The following is a 6,260-nucleotide window of genomic DNA, read 5'->3' on the forward strand; positions in this document are numbered from 1 at the left end:
TATTTATATTAAAAAAGAAAAAAAGGTTTACAATCAATATAAGTTTCTACCTTAAGAATCTAGAAGAAGATGAGCAAATTAAACCCAAAGTAAATAGATGGAAGGTGATTATAATGATAAGACCAGATATAAGTGAAATAGAAAATAATAGCTAACTTAAGGCAAAAATTTGGTTTTCTGAAAAAAATTGATAAAATTGATAAACTTCTAGCAAGACTGATTAAGAAAATTGCCAGTATCTACAATAAATGATCTTATGGACATTACATGAATAATGACAGAATATTATGAACAAATTTATGCCAATATATCCAACAACTTAAGTGAAATAGAAAAATTTCTTAAAAAATATAACTTACCCAAACTGACACAAGATGAGATGAAAAATAATAGTAGTTCTATATCTTTTGGAGACATTGAGTTTGATATCTTTTCCTCAAATAGAACTCCAGAACCAAATAATTAGTGGGTGAATTCTATCAAACATGTAATAAATAAACAATACCAACTCTTCCAAACCTTCTCAAAAAAATAGATGAAGAAACAATTCCCATCTTATTTTTATGAGGTCAGAAGAATCCTGAAATCAAAACTTGACAGAGACATGACCCCTTCCCCCCCAAAAAAACCAGTAGCCAATTACCCTCATTAACATAGATGTAAGTTTTTTCACAAAATACTGGTAATCCAGATCCAACAATGTATGAAAAGGACAATGCATTTTGAGCAAATGAAGATTATCTCAGAAATGTAAATTTTAGCATTCAGTTATCAGTCAATGTAATATGTCATATTAACAGAAAGGAGAAGCAAATCATCTCAATAGGTGCAGAAAGAACATCTTACACAATTCAGCATCCATATAGATAAGAACTCTCAGCAAACCAGAAGTAGAGGGAAACCTCCTCAACCTGATAAAGGCATCCATAAAAATCTGAAAGGTAATATCATATTTAACACTGACATAGTTGTTGCTTTACTCCCAACATTGAGAACATGCAAGAATGTGCACACTTTTTTTTTCTAAAATAAAATAAAATGAAAAGAATGGTAAACAGAAATTTAACTCTAGTTTGCTGGTTTGCTTTTCATCGTGGCACAGATTAGCAGTTCCAAAACCTCTTTTTTTTTGTATTCGAGACTTGAAGAAATGAATAAATACATTGAGAAAATGGAAGGAAGGAGCTTCAAGTACAGAAAGTGAGAAGCATGCATTATAGCCTGTAGTTTTCGATCAGAAGTACATGTTATCAGTTTGAAAACATGGTTTTTAGCATTGAGAAAAATAAATATCCATACCTATGTTTTACTAGATATAGAAGTAGACAGAGATATATAAACACATATGCGTTTTCCACTAAAAGGAACTAGGACCCCTTGGAGAAATGACAGATTGCAGGGCTGGGACAGGAAAAGTACAGGGGGAGCCTGGAACATCTGATTGAGTCAGTTAGGGAAGCAAGTGCTCAAGGAGTGACTGGGTCATGTCAAATTACACAGGAGTTAGCACGAAGGGGTTCATGTTAGCCAAATCTGGAACAGTTTGAATGTCAAAATAACTATTGATAGATTATGGTTATAGTTATTGTTTATAACTAAACAATAGATTATATCCTATTGAATAATAAAAGTATCTATGGGGCCATATTGATGTAAATAAACCAGTGAATAGATAAATAAATGGGGAAGAAAAGAAAGGTCTTTCTTATGCCAAGAAAAGTGGGTAAGGGAGAGAGAGAGGGAGGGGGAGAGAGAGAAAGAAAGGAAAGAAGGAAGGAAGAAAGGAAGGAAGAAAGGTAGGAAGGAAGGAAGAAAGGAAGGAAAGGAGATAGAATTAAGAAATCAATAGATACTAAAATTAGTAGGTGAGAGTGTGATGAAGAACAAGATATTTACAGGCTTTGTATTTATTAATTACAAAGAGAAATAACTTTATACTGGAGAACCTGGTGGAACCTCCTTACCCTAGCAACCAAAATGAACATTACGAACATTGGGAAAAACCAGCATCATGGACCTTTGGACCTGATGTGGAGAAAGACATATCACTTCCCATCAAAAAAGCATAACCTGATTTTTTTCAACATATCTAAATGAGCTAAATAAAAAGGTGGAAAACAATCCTAGCTTATTCAAAACAAAACACTTGTACCTAAGTTGTTCCTGAAAAGACATGACAGCTAAAGTAAAAGTTAACATTTTGAAATAATTTTAAACCCAGAAATAAGTCTGTACTAGAACAACTTAAACTGTCTCTCAAGGTGAAATATTACTACAGGAACAATAGAAAGTTATAAAATGAAAATTTCTTGAAAATATATTTGTACCCTTTGTCTTATTAGATCATCTATAATTAAGAATATCCCCAATAGTTTTACACCGAAAATAGGGATAACCTTCAGGTTTCACTAATGTACAGTTATGCAGATGTTTGTAGGAGAATAAGGACACACTGGTTTTCTAACTTAGCAATCAACTTATTGACCTCTTGAAGAAATCCTTCCGAGTAAGTAGACACACTTATAAAGGTCTCAATTTCCTCTTGAAAGAAAATGATATAAATGGTGAAAACTGATAAGAAAAGGGAAAATAATAAGAATACCAGTAATACCTGCTTATGAATTTACTATTAACAAGCACTTTAAGATATTTTTTTGATCTCACAACCAACATTTGAGGTGGGTAGGTTTCAGTTATTCATTCCAATGAGGTTTTTCTTTCCCACAAATGCCAAGGATGCCAAGGAAAGTTTGTTCTTGGATTTGGTTTCCATGTATTCATAAAATAAATAAAAGTCAAACAAGTTATTTTACTGACTAGCTTTAGTTCAGAAATAACATTAGACATTTCTCAAAATCCATTCTCTACAGAGGAGAAAAGAAATTTCTGAAATTCACTTTGGATTCTTTTGGAATTCTTTCTAAGCAGCATTTTTAGTTAAGAGAAGTGTTTCTTTGTTTTGCTCACATCCTTTGAGGAGCAAATGGGTGTTGACTGTCCAGATGTAGGTGTTTTGAAAACCAGGCTGGGCTCTCGCCATTGCAACCAGATTAGCAGAACTCAGAGCTTTAGTCTCCTGCGTCTTTCTGCAAGGGTTCAATCTGAGGAGTGGTAGAATTTTCTCTCACTGTCCATGGGAGGCTTCTCCTTTTCCTGTTATTTTACCGGTTGCTGTTCTGTTGCATATTTGACAAGTAATCAACTAAATAGTTTTGGAGGATTTGTACTTCATAATTTTTGTTTCTTTAAACCTGAGTGCATATATATTTTTTGCTTCTCAATTAATAAATGTCTGTATTTTGGGGTGTCGGTTTAGCCTTGGGCTGGAGGTACATTCCAGCTTTATCTCGCACCTGCAGCTGGAAGCAGTATGGACATGCTTCTTCGAAATTCTGTGGGGGAAATGCAGGCCTCAGGAGCAGCAACACGTGTGACCTAGGCAGGTATCTTGTAATTTCAGCAATGCTGCATTCATGCATGTGGCTAAAACCTGATGAGAGCCTCATCGTGGATTATATTGTGAAGAAACAGCAGACAAACCCAAATGGAGTCACACTGTACAAAATTAGTGACCTAAACGCTTCTAAAATGTCAAGATCAAGAACCTAAAAGAAAGGAGGTGGAACTGTTCCACATTGAGGGAGTAAGTGCTGGGTATGAACTTGGGCTAGATCTTGAACTAGGAAAGATGAACTATAAAGGACATTATTCAAACAATGGATGAAATTGGATTATGGACTGCATATATGTGTGTATATGTTTGCTTACAGTTATATGAGCCTGGAGAAGAATATATACTAACGTTGGTTACTTGGACAAGATTAGAGGTTGGGGATGAAGGAGAAAAATACCACACTTTAGAAAGGCATAGAGTGAAGAGCGCGCATGACATGATTCCATTTTTGTTAAATGATATGTGTGTGTGTGTGTGTGTGTGCATAAAATGAATTACATAAGGATGGTCAACAAAATGTTAGATTGTTATCTTAAGGTGATGGGAATTTGAACAACTTTTACACTTTTCATATTTATGTGTAAGGTAATTTTTTGTAATCCAGTGTTTTCAACGCACATGTATTATTTTTTATTAAAATCATAAAAAGTAATTTTTCAGTGTTAAAAGAGCCAAGGAAAAGTCACCGGGGAAATTATAAGAACATTTTGGATTAAATTTTTTTCTGCCTCATCCAATTTTTTCTTGCAGTGCTGAGTTTATTACTTTAAACATTTTATGTGTTTTGACCTAAGATGTTCCCAGATGTGTTGAGCACATGTAACAATTTGAGCAAACTCTCTGGATTGGAAGGAATTAGTGTGTCTGATTTTCTGAGGAATTTTGTTTGGTGTTCGAACTTTGGCAATTACTTCCTGCCACCCTTGAACTCTCAGAAGAAATCCCTTTCTGGCATTTTCAAAGTTCTCCTTCTAAGAACAGATACTTTGACTTACGTACTTTGACCACACAGGTGCACATTCATCTTGGCCTCGAAAGCTATACAAGTGATCTGTATTGGGATCTGAATGTCTTCTGCCTTTCTCCTGGCTGCCTGGAGGTATTCTGAGAATGATCCAGGCGGATTTGTGGAATGCTTCGAGCTTCTCATATGAAAGGAACAAAGCTCTAATTTTATTAATAACGTAACCCCTGTTGTTGGTAGACCCACCGAGGCAGATGAGAACAGGGAAAGACCCGCCGGAATCAAAGCTACCACCAACACTCAAGGTAGGGCCGGCTTGGTGCTCTTGGGGCTCACAGTGGTGATGGCTGTGGTAGCTTTAGGAAGGTGGCCCAGTGTAAAGTATATGAAGTGTTAATGATCCCAGAAGTAGCTGCCAGCTAATAACAAAGTTCAACTTCCTCTCCCCTCAGATGGGGAAACTGAGGCAAGTACTGCACCACCTCCCACAGTTGCCTGGAGGGTCTGAGCTCGAGCCGCCCACGATGCATGCAAGCTTCATAGGCTCGTCCCTCCCTAGCTCACTTCCTAACTATCTCAGCAGTGTTTTCTGGAATCCTCTCCCAAGTAAACAACTTGCCTTTGAATTCTTGTCAATTCCACTCTAACTGGAAACATGTGTTTTCCCACCCTTCTCATATCCTTGACATACTAACCTCTCTTGTCCTGCCTAACAAATTGTCAGAGTCCTGGAGTTTCACTTTGCTACAGTCTAGGCCTCAGAGATCTCCCTTTCTGCTGAAATCAAGATACTCTTCCCTACTCAGCTGGCAGTTAGTCAGACACAGCATACTCTTCCACTGTGTAGTGTAACCAAACACACATACCTGGCCGCCAATCCTGACTGTTACTTACCAGCTGTGAAACCTTAGGCAAATCACCTAACCTCTCTGATCTTCAGCTTTCTCCTCTGTGAAAGATAATAATCCTCGCCTCCTCAGGTTGGCCTCTTGATTTAATAAACTAAATGTATAAAGAACCAGGATATTGCCTAATACTAGAAGATATTCCAGAAATCATAGTGATTTTTATTACATAATTTTCTTCCATTATTTACTTTCTAATGTGTCTCCATCTTGCTTTCCCAAATAGACAGTAGCTTCTCTGCCATTTTCAACTTCTTTTTCACACTGCCTTGCACATGACAGGCACTAAATAATTATTAGTTATCAGTTTTCTAAAGCTTTAAATCAGAAGATTCACTCTTGCAATTCAAGATTCATTTATGAATTATTTGTTATTGTGAGGCATCCTCAAAGAATTTTTAGCAGGTTCCTTCTTTTCTGGGCCTCAGTTTCCTCATATGCAAAACAAGTGTTTTGGTCTATAATCCTAGATGCACCGAGGTCCTTCTAGCACTAAAGTTTGGAAGCTATAAACTCTCGAGGGCAAGTACTGTATGTTACTCTTCTTCCTGACACTTCCACACTTATGACAATGGTGGTCATAGATTAAGTGACTTCCCAGTGCATGGAGAATGGATTCCAGATGCCTCACCCAGCCTCCCCTCTTACCTTCATCCTGTCCTTCACTCTGTTCCAGACAGACTGTGTTAACTTTGCACCCCTAGAATTTTCTAGGCTTGATCTGCCTTGAGGTCTTTGCACTTGCTGTTTCTTACCGTTTGGTTCTCTGCTCAAATGTCTCCTCCATGGAGGTCTCTCATCCCACCCCGGTCTCTCTATCCCACAACCCTGCTCTGTTTTTTTGTCCATGTATTGTCTCTCTGAAATTGTCTTGTCATTGTCATTTATTTCCTTTTCTTGGTTTGCATTTTATTTGCATTTATTGTTTTTTCTCTCC

General features: G+C 36.8%; 1 pseudogene; it reads right to left on the reverse strand.

Annotated features, from left to right (window-relative positions):
• Window positions 1-2,864: 2,864 nt before the first annotated feature.
• On the reverse strand, window positions 2,865-5,977 carry LOC130854901 (UPF0711 protein C18orf21 homolog; annotated as a pseudogene).
• Between the last annotated feature and the right edge of the window lie 283 nt (window positions 5,978-6,260).

This window comes from Hippopotamus amphibius, chromosome 6 (genome assembly GCF_030028045.1).
Source record: "Hippopotamus amphibius kiboko isolate mHipAmp2 chromosome 6, mHipAmp2.hap2, whole genome shotgun sequence".
NCBI lineage: Eukaryota > Metazoa > Chordata > Mammalia > Artiodactyla > Hippopotamidae > Hippopotamus > Hippopotamus amphibius.